We start from the raw sequence: 22,049 nt of genomic DNA on the forward strand, positions 1-22,049 counted from the left end.
AGTTTGGTGCTTTTACAATCTTAAAATGAAATTCATGGTTAACATCTTAACTACCACACATTAAAAAAAAATCTATATAATGTTTTTAGTGCAGCTAAAAAGAGAAAGTAATTTGTAAGGATAATTTGTGTTTCTGTATATAAAGGTGTAGATGCTGTTGCATCAGAACATTTGGTGAAGCACTCAGATGTGTGCACCTCAGCTTGAATCCCAGATGTGATGGCTGCAAATCCAAACTGTGACACCAGTGAAGGGCAGTGGCAGCTCTGCAACACTAGCGGCCATGCTGTTGGTATCCTTGTTTTTTGAAATAGACCAATTTGGGTAAATTTGGAATAAAAGCAGTTTTCCTTAACACATACTCTTTAATACATACTTTGTGTCTGTGTAAAAACGTAGTTAGGATCTGCGCTCAGATAATTAGAAAACAGGTTTGTTGTTGTTGTTGTTGTTGTTGTTGTTGTTGTTTTTGTTGTTGTTGTTTTTAAATGCACAGGAATACCCAGCAGGACTTTTGAAAACTGCGAGGGAAGGACAGTCTTTGGCTGTAGGACTGTTCCAGGTATTGCAATACTGCCAGCATTCCTGGTCTCCATCCCCTAAGCCAGCAACATCCCTCAATGATTCTGTTAATCAGAATGTTGCCATAAATTTCTAGCCCCCTTCCTTCTTTTTTTCATACTTGAAGACAAGTTTTATTTTGGGAGAGTTTCTAACTGTTAAAGCTGTAATCAAGTTCCATTCTCCATAGCAGTTCTAGAGACCTAGTAGTTTCAGAGATCCCAGTGTTCAAAAGTATTTCAAAATTAATAACAAAAACAAACCCATACCAAAAGGAAAGAACTTTTGGATTGGTTTGGAATGGACAGCCATCGATTTCAGTCCACTAGGACTATGGGAACATTGGCTGTGAGAGCCAGTGGTAAAGACGTAGCAAATTACTTGGTCATGTTCATTCAATAACGCTGTTAAGAACTTTCTTTGTCAGGCAGTGTCAGGGTGAATGACACTTGTTTTCCTTCCTGAGAGAGCTCAGTCTGGTGTGTGAGAAGACACATATATATATATGCTGTGTAAGGGAAAGTGAGGTAATTTGATCATAGACAGGATCCAGAAAAAAGTCCTGTATAGAGCATTTCAAAAATAAGCTGTTTTCCTCTACCTTTACATTCTCTCTTGTATTGTGTTAGGCCCTTAGGATAATGGCCAAGAGGACACTGTCATCAGGAAGCACTGGGTGGGAATTCTAGCTGTGCCCCTTATAAGAAGTGACACCTTGAACAGAAACTTAACTTGTCTAAGCATGGCTTTCTCCCCCTGTAGAATGAAGATAATGAGATTACCTACATAATAAGACAACTGTAAGAATTAAACAAGAAATGCTGTGTAAAGACAGCACAATTATCAATAATGAGTGTATAAAAGGTTGTCTTTTAGTATTTTTTTTTAACATAAGGGAAAAAACAGGCAATAAATTGGGTTGGTGTTACTCTATTACTAACTATGTTTGGTCTTTTATTACAAACATTAAAAAAAAAAATTCCTGTGGCTTGTAATATCAGATTTTCATTCCATACTTGATCTTTTTTTCTTCCCTCCCTGGTTATTTTTTTAGGAACAAAATATAAAAATAAAAAAAAAAAACCATTTGTACTTTTAGTAAAAGTGGCAAGTTGAATGTTTTCAGTTGGGTGAGTTGCCTTCCTGAGTGACCTTAGTGACCTCACCTCTGTCTTGAACCTGAGGAGAAAGGAGATAGGAGTACAGGGAGGATTTAGGATGAGAAAGAAATCTATTGAAATATGAAGGAAAGTTATTGAAATCTATAAAAGGTTTATGTTTGATTATGCAAGTTATCCTTTCATCTCACTGAGTTCCATCATTTACAGAGAGAACTACTATATGTGTCATTAACCTGGTAGTCATGGAATCCATTAGTTATCTTGGTCACAGAAAATTTGAGCAGAATTGATCTTTGTGTTGTAGTGGTTGGTACTTGTAGACCTAAACCATCAGTTATGTAGTAGAATATCAAAGCCATTCCCTATAACCAGTGGGATACAGACTGAGAAATAATTATTTTCAGATGTGAAAGTATGTTTCCAATCCTCCAGAGAGGTGTACTAGTTTCATATTCTGTAAATGCCATCCAAGTATGTTCTGGAAGTATATTCAGAACTATAAAGCAGGAGATTATGAACTGCAGAGTGAGCAGAGTCATGTAGAGCAATGGCTGCATTCTTGGCTTCTAAATACTGTGTATTCTTGGGTCCCATGGAGATCTATTTAGTTAGGATTTTTAAGGTGAGCCCTGGGGTCTTTGCTTCCCAGTTGATTCTGACAAATCATATAGATTTGGGAATCATCATTATGGATTGGAAAATTAACCCTCCAAACATAAATCAGCCTGCATTTCTTGTTGTCCATTTGCTATCTCTACTTGGATGTTCTCCCTAAATCTCAAAATCAACACAGGTTAAAAAAACATCTACACTCCTGACTTCTGCATCTCCCCTCACCCCCCACCCCCGCCTCTTCCTCACCATTAACTTCAACTCCCAGTTGTTATTAGCTTGATTTGTCTCCCTGTTACCCAGGCCTAAAATACCAGTTCCTTTTGAATGGTTTTCTGTTCCTTCCCCACCCCCTGCTTTTTCCTTTTTATTAACTCTCACCTGGAATTTTGCAGTCTCACTGATTGTACTGCCTTCAGTCTTCCCCACAAGTTTTTATCAATATGAGGTCCATTTTCTTCTGTGCTGATACTGTGAATTAACCTAAATGCTTTAGCCTAGCATTCTAGCCTTTCCACAGATTATCAGTTTTATCCCTTATGTGTATCACAAGTTTGGCCATAGTGGATGATTGACTGTTCTTTTACCCTGCTTCACCTTTCTCGTGTACCCACATTATTGCTTGCGGGAATGGTGTCCTCTTGTGTTGGGTCTCACTCTGTTGCTTTCCCACTGTTCATCATGACCCAGCTCAAGTATTAGGTATGGAGGAAGGCTTCCTGATCCCTCCTTTAACAGATGTGCCCTTGGCTGCCTCTGATTCCTCTGCAGCATGTTACAGTTCCTTAATTATTGGCTTATCTTAGTATTGACATTAAACTCCTTGACAACTGAGGCTTACTCATCTTGATACCCCTGCAGCACTAAGTAAAGAACCTCAGTCATTGTAGATGAGGGAATAATAAGTATTTGTCGAATTCTTTAGAATTGAGGTTACCTGGAAAATATCTCACTACTGCAAAGAATAGGAATTAAAACCTCTAACTACCTTTTCCTACCTCAGTAATGAACCCAATCCATATCAAAATGGAACATTTTATTTTGGAACTCAAGGAGGAGGTTGGTTGGAAAGCTAAAATCACTTCTGTTTGACCATTGATGAATTTAACTAAATTGGACTTTGTGTCTAAGGAGAGAGCTCTGAGTATTTACGGAAGACAATAAAATCCATATTCCAGTTGTGTGCAGTGCAGGAGCCCTTGTGCACCCAAATTACCTCCTTACTTTAAGTCCTCCCTCTTCTGTGGAAATGGATGTGTTTCTTCTAGGGATGTGGGCAGCTGTCAGCCTGAAGAGAAAAGAAAGAGCTTGAGTGTATAGGTAGTTAATTTATCAGTTATTAATTGGTCTGGATTAGAGTGCTATTTTTGTCCCTTCTAAACTGGAAGCTCTGCAAGGGGCCTGGAGACTTCACTGCTCTGCTTTCCTGGGCAGATTACTTGTGAGTATTGTTTTCTAGTGTTTTAGAGGAAAGAATTGAGTTCAGTGATTCTGAAATGAAAGTGCTGGTTTAAATCTGTAATTTTCTGCTCTTTAGTAATTGACTATATTGGAAACATTTTTAAGCGACAGTCCCTTTGAATAAAACGATTTCAGCTTGAAAACCATTACTTGTTCCCTCCTAATATGGATGCCATTTTATGTTATCTATTATAGTGAAAGAAAGATAGATAAAAGTCACAGCCCAGATTTTAAACCTTTACTGTTTTATTTGCTTGACATGCCACTTAAGCAAGAGCTTCTTAACTTCATTTTAAACCTTTATGTTCTCTTCTGAAAAATGGGAATAGTGGTGGTACTATTTCCATCGGCTTGTGGGTTGATTAAATGGAATGATGGATAGCAAACACTTAGCACTGTATCTCTCATAGTATGGGTGTTTTCTACATGGAAGACTGCGAGGCATTTTTGTGCTCCTTCCATTTTGTGTTTTGTCTAAGAGCTTGGTACCTCTCCAAGGAGTAGCTTAGGTCTAGTTGGATGAAAGTCAATCTTGTGATTGTGACTAATGTGGCCACAGGTAAATCAAATCTAGAGAACTGTAAATGTTTGTTAAGTGGTGAATGAAAGAATGAAACTTGTTTCCTAAGCATGTTATAGGACTTGGTAGTCTCTGTGACTTTGTCCCAAACCACGAGGGTGGAGCTGAAGCAGAATCTGATGGTCTATGTAAAGGTCTGTCCTTGGACTGAGTCAGGAATGCTTTACCAACTGGAGGCACCTTCTCTCCTGAGTGCAGAAAGGACCAGCCAACTGAAACCAACTTATTTACTGTTTCTTTTGTGAATCTGACTTGAATTCTGATTGAGATGAAGAACATCTCAGGTCTTAAATAATACCATTACAAAATCAATAAAGCAGACACGCTATATATGATAACCTAAAGAGGAAGAATCCTTTAGGATATTTTAGTGATCTGGCAAAGTTTTAAAAACATTGTTTTTAAACATACAGTATCATGAATGGTTAATAGTAGACTTCACTTTTAGTTGAAAGTATCACATTTGTCACATACATAACATTATATATAAATAGATATACGTGTATATCTATTTATTTGTGAAATGTGGCAAATACCTAAGTAAAGAATTTTTTTTCAGGTTCCCATTTACTTTAGAGTATTAGTACATGGCAACTAGTGATTTAAGTCCTACACTTTGATTAGTCAGATCTTGATAAGTAAATCTACGTAGGTGGTTTGTGGTTTCTAGTCCTTGCTTGACAGAATGGATTTTTTTTCTTTAAATTAGTGAACAAAATTAAACAATGGTCTTCAGCGTATTTTAGAGTAAATGCTTAAAGGCAGCTGGAGGGGACACCAAATATAGAGCTAAAGTTTTTCTAGAGTGTTTATTATAGGAAGGCTAGCTAGCACTTTGTTTCTGTGGAAGTAACTCTTGGGGGTTGTTGCAGATCCCCGCCATCCAAGTTGTTCCAGATATTCAGATGTTTTAATGGAAATCTTTAAACAGTGTCCTTGGCCTTATTCTGGGAATCAGCTAAACTGAATAGGTAGACTTATGCCAGGATTTAATTATCACTTTTGGTATTTTTAAGGAGTAGGCTCAATCCTACATTGCAATAACATAAACATGTGATTTTTGAAGTCCTATGCAAATAATATTCTAATAACATGGTACATTAAAACATCACAACAGTGCCTGTACATTTTAAAAATGAACACCTTTCACTTTCCTATTTCTCTTACAGTTTTTGTCCATAGGATACTTGATTTTTCATAGTAAAGTACCTTGGTTCTCAGTTCTAGTTTGGCTGCATTAGAACCACAGTGGCAGCTTCGATATTGGTAGCTTTGGGGATTTGAAGCCTAGGCAACTTTGAGAATTCTTTGTAAGGATATAACACTGTATTTAATAGAATAAAGTTTGAACAAATATGTAGTAATTATTTTTTGACAGATATTTACTAAATATATCTAGTTCTCAGTTTTCTATAAACCGTGAGTAATAAATATGGAGAGTTTTGGGGAGATGGTGAATGGTTAAACAGGAGTGGCAAGAATCTGAGCATGTATGAGATAATCCTACACAATTCAAGGTCTGCTCATTGTGTAGCAGATGTGGGCCAATGTGTTTTGAATGGACTTTTTTTTTTTTTTATCACAAGCTGATGAGGTCTAAGGACATGGAGTTATATTTATATATTTAATAGGTATAACACCATCATGGTCCCAGTTCTCTAAAAATGGCCCTAGTATGGCAGCTAGAATTTTCTTCTGAGGCACTGATTATGACTTGGGAGAAATCCTAAATGTCATCACTGCTGATCTGGGAAGTGGATGAAGGAACTTGCATGTAGGATGGAATAACACTAGCAGGAGACACAGTACAAATCTGTGCTTTTGTCTGTATCATTATACAGTTGTTTTAGTCTTCATAGCCAGTGTTCCAGCTCTATTCCATTTTTCCTCATCTCTCCAGGTATCACCACAGACCCATCCCTTTTAGCAAAATATCTTTTCTTCCTCACAGTTATGTCCTAAAGTTGATATCTGAATATACACGTTAGAAGTAATATGAAGACTATACAATTATAAGAGTGCAGTATTTTCAGGAACAGATGATGATGCATACAAACTTGCACATTTCACTGCTTAGCTAAGTGCTGAGTGTTTTTCACAAGCCAGGAAAAACTTTAGAGTCAGACCTAAGTTCAAATCCTGGCTTTGCCTTGTCTTGACTAATATGCCTCCCTGGGCCTCTCCATAAAACATGAGCTCTGAGAAAGCAGGGGTCTTGTCTCTTTCTTCCGTTGTGCAACTGCACTGCTGAGAATAGTGTCAGGTACAGACAGATACATACATAAATGGACCTAAGGTGTGCCAAGTGCTGTGCAAAGGAAAGACTGGTGACACATTGGAGCAGTATCATAGTCTAATCTGCTCAGTTTGCCAGTTCACAGTGGGATAAGCACAGAAAGTGAGAGACTCCTAGTAACGTGATAGAGAAAATTTTTGTCTGTTGATGCTACTAATGCAAATTTTGAACTTATGCTTTGTATGTCCTTTTTATTTTATTTTATTTTATTATTTTTTAATTTTTTTAAGGTTTATTTATTTATGAGACAGAGAGAGACAGAGCACGAGTAGGGGAGGGGCAGAGAGAGAGGGAGACACAGAATCTGAAGCAGGCTCTGGGCTCTGAGCTGTCAGCACAGAGCCTGACACAGGGCTTGAACTCACAAACCGTGAGATCATGACCTGAGCCGAAGTCAAACACTCAACTGACTGAGCCACCCAGGAGCCCCTGTATGTCCTTTTAAAATTCCATTTTAAAAAGAAAATAATTTTTACTGTATTTTACAAAAGAATAGTTCCATGATAGATAGGAAATTAAAACTAGAAAGGCGCCTTTCTTCACAGGTAGTTTGAGAAGCACTGCACTGGAGAGTAACAGGGTGGTTTAGGTCAGGAATGGCCTCTCTGAAAAATGAGATTTGTGTTGAAATATAAAGATATTGGAGAATATCTTTCTGGACAGAATAAACAGTAGTGCAAAAGCCTCAAGGTACAACAAGCCTAGTTATTATGTTTTAGAAACAGAAAGAGGCCAGGAGCATAATGAGTAAGAGAGTGATGAGAAGAGTGGTTAGGAGGTGGGTAAGGTCCCCGATCCTCTCAGGGCTTCTTGACCCTTGATAATGAGGTTAGGTTTTATTCTGATTGACAGTTGTTGGATGGTTTTTGTTAAGAATGTGGTGTGACCTCATTTATGGTTTAAGATCACTTTTGCCACATGAATTATATGGTCAAGCGTGGAAAAGAATGCACCAGTTAGGAGACTGGTATAGTAGTCTAGGCAAGAGGTGATGGTGGGTTGGATAGGAGTGTAGGCAGGGGAGGTGAGAAAAGTAGACTAATCAGAATGATACTTTGAACTTGAACTGATAAGATTTGCTGATGGATTGGATTTGGGGAATAAAAAGAAGGGAGGAGTCAAGGATGAATGCTAAGTGTTTTTCTTGATCATTTGGATGAATAGAGATTCCATTTATTGAACGGAAAGACACTATTAAAAAAATATTTAAATCGTAGTTAACATATAGTGTAGTAATGGTTTCAGGAATAGAATTTAGTGATTCATCTCTTACATATGACACCCAGTGCTCATCCCAACACGTCTTCCTTAGTGCCCATCACTGATTTAGCCCATCCCCCTACCCAATACCCCTCCAGCAACCCTCAGTTTGTTCTCTATATTTAAGAGTCTCTTATGGTTTGCTTTCCTTTTTTATCTTATTTTTCCTTCCCTTCCCTATGTTCATCTGTTTTCTCTTTTAAATTCCACATACGAGTGAAATCAAATGATATTTATCTTTCTCTTACTGGCTTGTTTTGCTTAGCATAATACATTCTAGTTCCATCCATGTTGTTGCAAATGGCAGTATTTCATTCTTTTTGACTGCTGAGTAATATTTCATTGTATACACCACATCTTCTTTATCCATTTGGAATGGAAAGACACTTTTTGAAGAGAAGGGTGAGTGGGAACTGAGCATTAAGAAGGGTTAGTTATCTTCCTTGTTGATAGGTACCTTTTTCATGAATCCTTTTAAAAGTGGAATTTCATAGATCTGTCTTACATAGTATTGTTACACATGTCTTGGAGAGGAAATAGCTAATGATGTATGCTTCTTGGAGTCTCTTATCATTCTAAGGGTCTAACAGACATTGGAAAAAAATCTTTTTGTTTATCAATTATTTTGGAAATCTCAGAAAAATACTTAGGAATTAATGGGAGGATTTGTTCACATTGGTTATTATTTATTCCAAAGCAGCATCCTGCTCTGTATGTATGTAATTTGCATTTGCTTATGTGTTTACAAGGAACAAGTTACTCAAGTAGTGAAGTATAGATATGGTGGGCAGTCATATAGCTTTATCATACACAATTGTCTTTTTTTAAGACAGTGAGAAAAAAGGGAAAAATTCAACTTTCATATTAGCTTTTAAGTCCTGAACTTCATTTTCCACGCCATTTTTGTGTTTGCTAATAACTTTTTTTCCTTAGAAAATTCAAATGATGAAAAGATCAAGATTTATGACCAAATTTGGGGTTACTATACTGGGGCTAGCCCCTGGCCAGGGGAACAACTGAGAAAACAGATTAGTTCTGGTGTATAGCTTTCTCTGCAGCATTAGAGTCTCTCCAGAAAGACCCAGGTGTTTTTTATTTGGTCTGGGCTCTGTAAGGTGAGATTCTGACATTATTCTTCTTTTATTTCCGTGAGAGAGTTCCTTTGATATTTTGAAATATGCCTTGCCCAACCTCTGGCATCTCTGCCTACCCTGGTGGCCAGTTTTGCCAATTCTCTGGCTTTCATTGATTCAATCCTGTACTTCTGAGCAGTCCTGAAGTGCCCCAGTTGCTGTCATTCACACCACAGACTGAGAATTGCTTAATCTACCTGCAGTTAACCCATACTTCATGATTGGCCCTTGTCAATAAATTGTGCCACTGCTGTATTATATCTTTCAGTATGATCAGATGGGTGTATCACCTTAAATTTCCATTTTTTTTTTCCAACGTTTATTTATTTTTGGGACAGAGAGAGACAGAGCTTGAACGGGGGAGGGGCAGAGAGAGAGGGAGACACAGAATCGGAAACAGGCTCCAGGCTCCGAGCCATCAGCCCAGAGCCTGACGCGGGGCTCGAACTCACGGACCGCGAGATCGTGACCTGGCTGAAGTCGGACGCTTAACCGACTGCGCCACCCAGGCGCCCCAAATTTCCATTTTTTAAGTAAGAATTTAACTTATTTACTTTGGCAGTTAATTTCAAAATAGAGAACCTTAAAAAAATATATGTGTATATATATGTATGTATATACATCTATGTACATATTTTGCATAACTTTTTTGTACTCTCTGTGGACCTTGCTATTGCAACTTCCTGAAATCAAGTTTTGAAGATACATTTAAATTTCTTCTTATGAAGAGCAACTGCCTCTTTTTACAAATGAGTTATCTTGGATTTCAGTTAGAGTTCTTCTATGTATTGTGCTGTGTTTTGCCATCTTTATCATGCTTTTCTATGTGTACTATGGTAGTTTGCATTTCTCATCTCTTGGACTAGATGGTAGTGTTCTTGAAGGCAGATAGCATTTTTATTCATTGTTATATTCTACACAAATAGTAAACTGGCTATTGTGCAAAGTAGTTTTTCAGTGAAAGAATGTCAAGAGATCTCAAATTATGCTCTTATGATAATAGCATCTCTTTTTCTATATGTAGTCATGGTAGAGATTATTTTTTAACATAGAATATATTTCCAAGGATATATTTTGCCACAGAACCTCATTGTCAATGGGGGAAGTCAGGGCATATGGATGTTCAGACATTGGAAAGGGTAATTATAGGAAAATTCTATTAAATTGTGACTTATAGAACCATCTATACTTTTGTCTATATCATTATTATACTGTTGTTTTAGTCTTTGTAGCCAGTGCTCCAGATCTATTCCACTTTTCATGATCTCTCCAGGTTTTACCATAGACCTATCCCTTTTAGCAAAATATCTTTTCTTTTTTTCTTGCTTTTTTTTTTTTTTTTTTCTTTTTTTGAGATCAATCCCATTCTTAGGCAAACCACACCTCATCCTTTTAAAATCTTACTATAGTTTGATGGTCCCTCTCTTCTCTGGTCTTCTTCACCAAGTCTGGGCCTACTAGCTATGTTCTTTTAACCAAATACTGTTCTTTCTGAGTATGGGTCCACTTATTTTGTACTCTTTCCTGTATTTCTTTTCCTCACTTGCCTACAAGCTTTCTGAGATTGTCCATCTTCTAAAATAAAATTTCTTTTGACTCTTCTACCTGCTTACATTGCTTTTCTGCTCCTCTGCTTACCTTGACAGCCATACCTTTTTAAGATGTCCCCTCTGTGCCTGGCCTTTAACCTGGCCTTTCCTTATTCTTGAACCCTGTACTGCAGCCTGTGCACACAGCTGCATGGAGTCTTAGTACTGGGTGGTATCAGTTCTGGGGAAGGGGCTTCAGCAATTGCTTCCAGGCCATCTCCTACTTTACTACCTAGGTTGCAGGAGGTGGGCTTCTGAGAGAGGAGGTTTGAGAAAAGAAGGATTTTCTTAGGATTATTCTTTGCCACCTATCTTGCCTTCATTGGTGCTCTCAATGTCCCCTCTCTCATCCTATACCAGGCAGATCAGTGTTGTTTGTATACCTGGCTGTAAGATAAGCCATTATATGGTTTCTGTGAATTCCCCTATTTCCTCTCTGACCTATTCCCTACCATCCCACATCCCAATTTCCTCTATACTAAGTTATTTTACCAGACATTTTGTTAGGAACTTCATGCTTTAATTTTTGCCCCCGCTTCATGAAGGCCTATACCCACTTCACAGATGAAGTGCAGAAAAGTGAGATGACAGCTGAAGTGATAGAGCTAGTAAGAGGCCAACCTCTGGCTTCAAAGTCTGTTTTTAACTATTGTTGCATTGCCTTATTGTAGCTTTATGGTGCTTAAAATTCTTTTGTTTTTTTTTTTCTTTTTTTTTTTTTAATTTTTTTTTTCAACTTTTTTTTATTTATTTTTGGGACAGAGAGAGACAGAGCATGAACGGGGGAGAGGCAGAGAGAGAGGGAGACACAGAATCGGAAACAGGCTCCAGGCTCTGAGCCATCAGCCCAGAGCCTGACGCGGGGCTCGAACTCACGGACCGCGAGATCGTGACCTGGCTGAAGTCGGACGCTTAACCGACTGTGCCACCCAGGCGCCCCTAAAATTCTTTTGATATGAGATAAGATTGCAAACAAAAAAATTAGATAATATGCTTAGGAAAACTCTTAATATATAATTAGTGAAAAAATATCAGAATCAGAGTCTATTCTGTTTTGATACTTTTTATTAATAAACAGAAATAGAATTTTATCCTGGGTGGCTGATGTGGGCAGGTAGTAGCTGGGGAGGCCTGTAACACCAGATTCAAAAGTTGTTAATGTTACATTTTGCCTGGAGTCACATCTGTTGCCTTTAGCTGGTTAAGGACAAATTGAAACATCTTTACTCCAAGGCACTTTTGTATGATAGTGATATACATAGGCAGCTTGGTGGGAACATTGCTATTGCCTCTGTTCCCTCATCTATAAAATGGGGGTAAAGATACTACTACATTATTAGATGGAGATAATAGTACTACAACCTTACAGGGTTGCTTATATGGACTGTGAGTAAGTATAAAGTGCTTGGACCACATTTTAAGGATGTATAAGTTTTAGATGTGAAGTAATAATTAGTATTATTGTTAATAGAGACTGTTATTGGCTACTTTATTTATGGCCTTTAGAGAGGGACTGGGTGCCTGACTTTGTGTGTGTGTTAAAACAAAAGTAGGTTCATTTCTCAGGAGTTCTCTTCCTCTAGGTTTGGGCAATTACTGTGTGAGTGTGATAGAAAAGTTGATTTGAGTGAGCAGTTCATTGAGGGAAATGCTGCAGCCATTGTCTCCAGTTCTTCATAGACCTGGAGTGTGGTAATGTTTCCGTCTTTTTTCTAACCACACTGATTCCCTCAGGAGTATTTGCAGAAGAGTGGATCTGATGTCTCTTCTGCTTAACATTCTTTACATGGAAACTTATCTTTCTCAAGGGCAAGGTGGCATGTCTCTATGGCAAAGAATTTTCTCTTTGAGTTGAACTGTACTTTGCTTTAGTTCTCCCAAGCTCAGGAACCATGTTTTTATTATTCTTAAACTGCTTGGAATTTGCTGAGCCCTTCTAAAGCTTAATAATATTCTAGTCACCTCAAATGTGCTATACTTACAGTACTTAAGATGTGATGTTCTCTTGGGGCACTTGGGGTGGCTCTGTCAGCTAAGTGTCTGACTTTGGCTCAGGTCGTATCTCGCGGTTTGTGGGTTCGAGCCCCGCGTCGGGTTCTGTGCTGACAGCTTGGAGCTTGCTTGCTTCATATTCTGGGTCTCCCTCTCTCTGCCCCTCCCCTGCTTGTGCTCACTCTCTCTGTCAAAAATAAGTAAACATTAAAAAAAATGCAACATTCTCTTTTTGAGTTCATGCTTATTAATTTAACTTATGTTAATAAGCAAAACATCTTTTTTAAGAAGCAAAAAGGCAGTTATTTTTCAGGTTCCTAAATCTGGCCAACCATGAAAATGCTGGGGGAGGTTTTTGAAAGGATTGTACTGTATTGTGTTTCACGTTACTAGCCCTCAGGTGACTGTGATAATGAGTCAGGTGCTCTGGTGTGGTATATTTGAATGAGAGAAATGTCTTTAATTTACAATAAGGATTTTATGAGGTAGATAGTATATTTGATTGCATTTTTTTTTGAGATTTGGGAACTCCGAACCTCTATATCTAAAATTTTATTTTTAATGTTTATTTATTTTTGAGACAGAGACAGAGCATGAACGGGGGAGGGTCAGAGAGAGGGAGACACAGAATCCAAAACAGGCTTCAGGCTCTGAGCTGTCAGCACAGAGCCTGATGTGGGGCTCGAACTCACGAACCGCGAGATCATGACCTGAGCCGAAGTCGGCCGCTTAACCAACTGAGCCACCCAGGCGCCCCTGAACCTCTATATCTAAACACAGAAGCTTGCACACAGAAGATGCTTAATAAATATTTATTGAATAAGCGAGTGTCCAAGGTCACATGACTAGGGTTAGTGGGAGCCTATAATTTGTCTCTAACCTGATCCTAAGCTGTATAGTTCTACTTAATAATTATACTGTGTTGAGATCTGGGGTTGGAATCCCGACTTTGTACCTTTGCTGGTTGCATGGCTTTGGCCCAGTATGGAATCAGTTGGCTCCTAGGTAAATTGGTGATGCCAACCTGTCCCTTTCAGTCCTTAGGTTAAGAAGTGTTATGTATGCAGTTCCTCACACACTCAGGTGCTTGAAGAATAGTAGCTATTCCTAGAACTAATACTAATACTAATACTAGCCTAATACTAAGCAGATGTGGAAACTGTCCATTTTCTAATCAGAATACTGGCTTTATTTGAAATGAAATAAATAATGAAAACTGCTACTGCAGTAGTTCACAGACCTAGATATTTTCCTTTATTCTTGATTCTCAGAACTGTTAGCAACCACAGCCTTTATAGGCAATCAAGTAAATTCATTTTCCCAGAATAACTGATGTAAAATAGAACTTCATGCCGGCACTACTTGTCTGTTTAGTTTCAATTAATGTTAGAATAAAAGTACTTATACTAAGAAAAATGGATGCATATTAAACTCTTTTCTGTGTCCTCAGTCTCTACTTTTTGAACTCTTTTAAACTCATGACTCTCTGCCTTCCTGCCCTCTTTACCTCCGTGCCCTATGAAAACATGGAAGCATCTGGTATTATTTAACTTTATCGATCCATCAGCTGGGTGCAGGTGGCCTAAAACTGGTTCATTCTGAAGTGTGTTATCTTAAACTATGGACTTGTGCTTTAAATCCTTTAATTTCTTACTGTAAATGAAAAATTTCCAGCCCCCCCCCCCCACTTTTTTTTGGAGGTATCAGTAAGTGGACATCAAAATTTTTGTTTGCTTGTCTAATATTGAAAAGCTTTAAGGCTATGCATTTTCTTTGGAGTGTATCTGATTATAAGTGTTGATAAGTGGTAGTCCTGTTATTTTTAAAGTTACCTGTAGTTGCAGATTTTTTTTTGTCTGTTTTATGCATTATTCAGTATAGTATTTTAAAATTTCTAGTATTTTTTATTGTTTAAAATTAGTTAGTAATTTTATTGCTTTGGAACTGAGACTTTGGCTTTGTGTCCTTTATACTTAAGAACTTTCTGAGGTTTTCTTTGTGTCTTGATGTATTATCAATTTTTATAAATGTTCCATTGATGGTTAAAAGGAAGATGTATTTTTAATATGTGCGTTACAAATCTGACACAAATCCTTTAATATTATCAATTATATTATTCCAATCCTCTGTGCTTTGTAATTTTTTCCTACAGAATATACCAGATGGAGAGGTGTGTGCTCTTTTAATGGTGTCAGATTTTGTAAGCTCAACTTTCCTTGCACTTCTAATAACTTTTGCCTCTTAGTCTTTTAATTCTTTTTATTTTCAATTCAGTGATATTTTACAAATACAAATTCATGACTGGTATATCCTAATCACTGTTCTGCTTAATGCTTTTGCCTTAAAGTCTACTTTGTCTTATATTAATAATGCCACTCCAGGGGCGCCTGGGTGGCGCAGTCGGTTAAGCGTCCGACTTCAGCCAGGTCACGATCTCGCGGTCCGTGAGTTCGAGCCCCACGTCGGGCTCTGGGCTGATGGCTCAGAGCCTGGAGCCTGTTTCCGATTCTGTGTCTCCCTCTCTGCCCCTCCCCCGTTCATGCTCTGTCTCTCTCCGTCCCAAAAATAAATAAAAAATGTTGAAAAAAAATTTAAAAAAATGCCACTCCATTTTTCTTCTATTTATTCTTATTTATTAAAAAAAATTTATTTTTACATTATCTCTACACCCACCATGGAGCTTGAACTCACAACCCTGAGATCAAGAGTCACATGCTGTACTGATTGAGCCAGCCAGGTGCCCTCTTTCTTTTATTTTTATCTACTTGATATATACCCAATCTGATTATTTTGAGAGGTAGTATCCTATTTTTTTCCCTTAATCGGAGAGGCTTTAGTAGAGAGGAGCTAAATTCATTTATAGTGATCTTATAACAGATAAGTTTGGACATATTTCTGCCTTCTTGTTTTTTATTTTTAATGTATTCTTGCCTTGCATGTGGGTTGGAAGGCTTGTTTTTGGTATATATCCTGTCTTTTCTTTGGGGTCTTCTACAGTTTGGAATCTGTTTTTACTTCACTTTTGACCTTCACTGGTTTTAGTGGGAATTTAAATCTTTTTTCAATTTTAGTTTCTTTCCTTATTTAATTCACCTTCCTTTTTACTTTATCCTATTTTTACCGTACCTGCTTCTTTCATTATGGCTTTTTGCACTTTTTCGTAAGTCTTTTTGCAATCTAATTAAGATATTAAAGAGGTTTTTTTTAATACTTTCTGCTGGCTCCTCTGGTAGATTGTTTTAGTTTTCTGAGTCTTTAGGATGATGATCATATTTTCCTTTCCTCTGCTAGTCATCTCCCTACCCTCTACCCATCATGGGAGCATTGTTTCATTAGGTTTGTTTCATTAACCCAGTGCATTTATTGAGTGCCTGCTGGAGATGCAGAGGTATATTAGGTTTATCTCAGTTAAAGCCTGGATTTTGGTTTTTCTTAAGCCAGTTTTTTTCTATCTGTTTTATCATAACATCTGCCATTTTTTGGGATTTGCTTGTCTGTCAGAATAGTTGTAAGTTTTTGTTATTTTCTGTTATCTTCAGTGATAATGGAAAGCTGGGACACTGTCTCAGGGACTACATTTTATACTTGAAGGCTGCTAGGGAGACAAGTCAAACGGATGAGATACCCCTGAAATGACATTAGACATGTATAGTTTGTTGTGAAAGAAAGCTGGCTTAATCCTTTCAGGCTAATTTCAGTGGGTGGTTCATAAATCCCATCCTTGGTCCTTTTCCTGGAGAGGACAGACTGGATCAGCATTGGCTGTTGTAAACTAACCTGGTTGCTGGGGGCCAAGGAAACTGTGTGTGCTTTAGTATAAGCATTTCCTTAGTGCCTAAAGCCTGCTTGCTGCCAAGTGTGTGACCTCTAGGCTGGTGTTTCTCCCACACCTGTGTTAAAATAACTTAGGTAAGATGGTTACAATCCAGACAACTAGGCCTAAACCCACAATAAAAATCTTGAGGGGAGGTGGGAAGGCCTATATATTTTTAATAAGCACCACAGATCTTTTTATCTTTTCATAAGGGAAGTCATGGAAATATAAAAAGAGAGAGGATAGAGTTATGAACTCCACACATCCATCATCTATGTAGCTTCATTATCACTATATGGCTAGTCTTATTTCATATATATCCACTCCTGTTTCTGTATCCTGATTATTTTAAAAATAATCCCAGGCATAATGTCATTTATTTAATTTGTAAATATTACACTATATATCTAATAGATATAAAGCCCAATTCCATTTATGAAAAAAAGCGCAATTCCATTTATCATGCTTAAAAATTAAAAACTGAAATTTAAAAAAACGAAAAAATAAAAATCCCTTAATATTATCAAATATCCAATCAACGTCTGCATTTCTCTAGTTATCTCTGTCTGTGACAGCTAGTTTGAATTTTGTATCTAAGGTCTGTGCATTAAGATTGGTTTTCCCTCCATTTCCTTTTGTTGTTTTGTTTTTTGGAGATTTGTTGTTGTTTTTGCAGAAATCAGATCTATTGTCTTAGAGGGTTTTGCACATCTGGATTTCACTGATTGTGACCCTATGGTGACATTTAACATGTTCCTATATTTCCTATACATTGGCAGTTAAATCTAGAGGCTTGATCAGATTTGGGCTGTTGTGTTTTTTTTTTTTTTTTTTTTTTTTTCTCCCAAGAAATGTCAAAGGTAATGGTTTATACTTCCATTAGGAAGGTATGTAATATCTGGTCTTTTCTCTTTTTGTTATTTTTCGGCTATTCATGTTCACTGTCTAAGTCTATTCATTAAGTATTGCAAATGGTGATACTCTAGTTCTGTTATTTCTTCTTGTTTGATTAGTCATAATTCTTTTGTAAAAACAAAAAGGAGCTTACCCATATCAGCTGTTTGGTTACCCTAAATCACAGATCATATAGGAAAGATGGAATAGTGGCTTGATTCTTACCAGCTTTCAAATTAAGGAGGTGGTTTTTAAAATTTTTTTTTAATGTTTATTTATTTTTAAGAGAGAGAGCATAAGCAGGGGAGAGGCATAGAGAGAGGGAGACACAGAATCTGAGGCAGGCTCCAGGCTCTGAGCTGTCAGCACAGAGACTGATGCAGGGCTCGAACCCATGAACCGTGAGATCATGACCTGAGCCGAAGTTGGATGCTTAACTGACTGAGCCACCCAGGTGCCCCAAGGAGGTGTTTTTTTAGTGCATTAGTTTACTAGAGCAGTCCTAACAACACAGATTGAGTGGCTTAAGCAACAGAAATTTATTTTCTTGCAGTTCTGGAGACTAGAGGTCTGAGATCAAGATGTTGGCAAGATTGATTTCATTCTGAGGAGTCTCCTTGGCTTTTAGATGGCTGTCTTCTCTTTTTAAATTCATATAGTTGTCCCTTAGTCTGTGTTTATATCCTAATGCTTTCTTATAAGGGCACCAGTCATATTGGATTAAGGCTCACCAACATGACCGCATGTAACCTTAATTACCTTTGTATTCTGTCTCCAAATATAGTCACTATTCTGAGGTACTGGCATTAAGATTTCAGTGTATGAATGTTAAAGGGAACAAAGTTCATTCCATAAAACCTAGCATCCTGTAAATGTGGATTTTTTTTAGAAGTATCGTATGGAACAACTTTCATATGTTGTAATCCATTGCAGTTATCTTCAGTGATGCTCAAATTTGTCCTCTTGGAAGCCTCTTTAGGTTGCTCCTAAATTGTCCTTTAGATAGAATCCCATTATTCCTGATTAGCTTTCTGGTTTTTTTTGCATTCTTCTAGAACAAGATGTTCTAAGCCTGTCTTCCTGCTCCAGACTTGCAAGGACATTTCTTCCAGGAGTCCTGGTTTCTTTTAGTGAGATATAGTACCAGATGATTCTGAGTACACTAATCTTTGGAAATCTCATGAATAGGCGATTTTTGGTTTGTTTTTTCTTTTCTCTTTTCTTTTTTTCTTTCTCTCTCTCTCTCTCTCTCTCTTTTTTTAATCACCACAGTGTAGGAGGCACTATAGTATAGTGGTTAATAGTTCTGGCTTAGAGAGTCGTATTGCTCAGATACAACCTGGCTCTGTTACTTACAGTATTACTTACTTGACCCTAAGCAAGGTGCATAGTTTCTCTGGGTCTTAATTTAATCATCACACTCATTCATCATCTACTGTAAAGCTCCCTGAAGGCAAGGACTTTCTCTATATTTTTTACAGCTCTATCTTCACTACCTCAAATAGTGCCTGACACATAATTGGCACTTGATCAATATGTGTTCTGTGAATATATTTATGAAATGAAAATAGTAGGAGTACTATTCTTAAAGAATGCTGAGATGCTTAGGGGATAATGTTTATAAAATGCTTATAGTCACCAAGAACTGTGAAGGATCTAAGATTTTACCCTACTTACAAGCCAGCCAATTAGTCTGCCAGTTTTGTGGGTACTGGCAGAAGAGATAAGACTTTTGGGTTGGAGACAAAGGGCTTTATTAAACACATAGCAATAGCAGATACTAAAGTGTCACATTTTCTTGCTCTCATTTTCTGAACCCTAGTTTTTGCAGGGCAATACGAATATGGCAAGGTGAGATCTATATATGCAATGGGCTATGTTATAGGAGAAAACACTGAGCTTAGGGAACCTGAATCTTTTATGATGGACAGTAAACAAACTTGTTCTGGAAGAAGACACTTTATCTTCTTTACATCCTTGAAAAGATAGCTTTGGGACAAGAGGACATTCAAATAACTCTGCTTGCAAGATGTGCAGAAACATGAGAAATCCATGGACAGTTGTTTTTCAACAAATGGCATTAATAGATATAGTAGTCAGTATAATTGGTCATGATGGTATTGATGATTTCCTTATGCTTCTTTTCCAACCTAAACACAAGGTTTTCTTCTTGCCACCTTAATCTATAGTCCTTATTTAATCTCAGTTTTCCAACAAATAGCATTGATATATGCGGTCAGTAAATATTGGCCATGATGATATTACTGATAATTGCCTTATGTTCATTTCCCAACTTGAACATAAGGTTTCTTCATGCTGCCTTAATCTAATCTTTATTACATCCTTGTCTTTCATCTTTCATTGCAAGACTATGGGAAGGGTATTTTGTGATTTCTGGTGCATTGACCATTATTTTATATTATATTATTATTTTGTTTTGATTTGTTTTATTTTTATTATTTTATTTTATTTATAATTGTGTATATATTTTTAAGGGATTTAATTTTTTTAGCTTAAATCCCAGTTAATGATTTCAAGAATAGAATTTAGTGATTCATCACTTACTTATTACACTCTGTGCTCATCTCAACAAGTGTCCTTAATGCTCCTTGCCCATTTAGTCCATCTCGCTATCCAACACCCCTCCAGGAACCCTCAGTTTGTTTTCTGTATTTAAGAGTCTCTTATGATTTGTCTCCCTCTCTGTGTTTATATTATGTTTGCTTTCCTTTTTTTTAATGTTCATCTGTTTGTATTTTATAATTTTTTAAAATGTTTTATTCATTTTTGAGAGAGAGAGAGAGACAGTGTGAGAGAGGGAGGGGCTGAGAGAGGGAGACACAGAATCTGAAGCAGCCTCCAGGCTCTGCGCTGTCAGCACAGAGCCTGATGTGGGGCTTGAACTCATGAACCACAAGATCATGACCTAAGCTGAAGTCACTGCTTAACCGACTGAGCCACTCAAACGCCCCTTTTTGCATTTTAAATTCCACATATAAGTGAAGTCATACAATATTTGTCTTTCTCTGACTGACTTATTTCACTTAGCACGTTTAGTTCCATCCACATTGTTACAAATGGCAAATTTCATTCTTTTTGACTGCTAAGTACTATTCCACTATATATATATATATATATATATATATATATATATATATATATATATATATATATATATACCACATCTTCTTTATCCATTCATCTGTTGATGGATATTTGGGCTCTTTCCATATTTTGGCTATTGTCGATAGTGCTGCTATAAACATTGGGGTGCATCTGCTCCTTTGAAACAGCACTCCTGCATCCTTTGGGTAAATTCCTAGTACTGCAGTTGCTGGGTCATAGGGTAGTTGTATTTTTAATTTTTTTAGAAGCCTCCATATTGTTTTCTATAATGGCTGCACTAGTTTGCATTCCCACCAGCTGTGCAAAAGGAACAGTTTCTCTTTCTCTACATCCTTGCCAACATCTGTTGTTGCCCAGGTTGTTAATATTAGCCATTCTGACAGGTGTGAGGTGGTATCTCATCGTACTTGTGATTTGTATTTCTCTGTTGATGAGTGATGCTGAGCATCTTTTCATATGTCTAATAGCCATCTGAATGTTTTCTTTGGAATGGACGTGTCTATTCATGACTTTTGTCCATTTCTTCACCAGATTATTTGTGTTTTGGGTATGGAGTTTGATAAGTTCTTTATAGATTTTGGAATTAACCCTTTATCTGACATGTCATTTGCAAATATCTTCTCTCAGTCCATCGGTTGCCTTTGAGTTTTGCTGATTGTTTCCTTTGCTGTGCATAAGCTTTTTATCTTGATAAAGTCCCAATAGTTCATTTTTGCTTTTGTTTCCCTTGCCTTTGGAGACATGTCAAGTAAGAAGTTGCTGCAGCCAAGGTCAAAGAGGTTGTTGCCTGTTTTCTCCTCTAGGATTTTGATGGCTTCCTGTCTTATGTTTAGTTCTTTGATCCATTTTGAGTTTATTTTTGTGTATGGTGTAAGAAAGTGGTCCAGGTTCATTCTTCTGCATGTCGCTGTCCAGTTTTCCCAACACCATTTACTGGAGAGACTGTCTTTTTTCCATTGGATATTCTTTCCTGCTTTGTCAAAGATTAGTTAGCCATACGTTTGTGGGTCCATTTCTGAGTTCTCTATTCTGTTCCATTGATCTATGCATCTGTTTTTGTGGAATTACCATACTGTCTTGATGATTACAGCTTTGTAATACGGCTTGAAGTCTAGGATTGTGATGCCTCCAGCTTTGCTTTTCTGTTTCAGGTTTGCTTTGACTATTTGGGGTCTTTTGTGGTTCCATACAAATTTAAGGATTGTTTGTTCTAGCTCTATGAAGAATACTGGTGTTATTTTGATAGGGATTGCATTGAATATGTAGATTGATTTGGGTAGTATCGACATTTTAACAATATTTGTTTTGCCAATCCATGGGCATGGAATATTTTTCCATGTTTTTGTGTCTTCTTCAATTTCTTTCATAGGCTTTCTACAGTTTTCAGTGTATAGATTTTTGTCCCCTTTGGTTAGGTTTATGCCTATGTATTTTATGGGTTTTGGTGCAATTGTAAACGGGATCAATTCCTTGATTTTCTCTTTCTGTTGCTTCATTATTGGTGTATAGAAATACAACTGATTTCTGTACATTGATTTTATATCCTGTGACTTTGCTGAATTCATGGATCAGTTCTCGCAGTTTTTTGATGGAGTCTTTTGGGTTTTCAC

The 22,049-nt window shown here is 37.2% G+C and overlaps 1 protein-coding gene and 1 long non-coding RNA gene across 3 annotated transcripts in view; one reads left to right on the forward strand and one right to left on the reverse strand.

Moving 5' to 3' along the window:
* GMDS (GDP-mannose 4,6-dehydratase) overlaps window positions 1–22,049 on the forward strand; it is a 644,323-nt gene that overhangs the window by 78,104 nt on the left and 544,170 nt on the right. The gene's annotated exons all lie outside the window — the stretch shown is intronic.
* LOC147580815 (uncharacterized) lies at window positions 1,550–3,172 on the reverse strand. The gene is made up of 2 exons (XR_015251123.1): window positions 2,676–3,172; window positions 1,550–1,740 (listed from the first exon to the last, which is right to left on the reverse strand). It is a non-coding gene; the product is annotated as an uncharacterized LOC147580815 (long non-coding RNA).

This window comes from Puma concolor, chromosome B2 (genome assembly GCF_028749965.1).
Source record: "Puma concolor isolate L17-30 chromosome B2, mPumCon1.1.hap2, whole genome shotgun sequence".
NCBI lineage: Eukaryota > Metazoa > Chordata > Mammalia > Carnivora > Felidae > Puma > Puma concolor.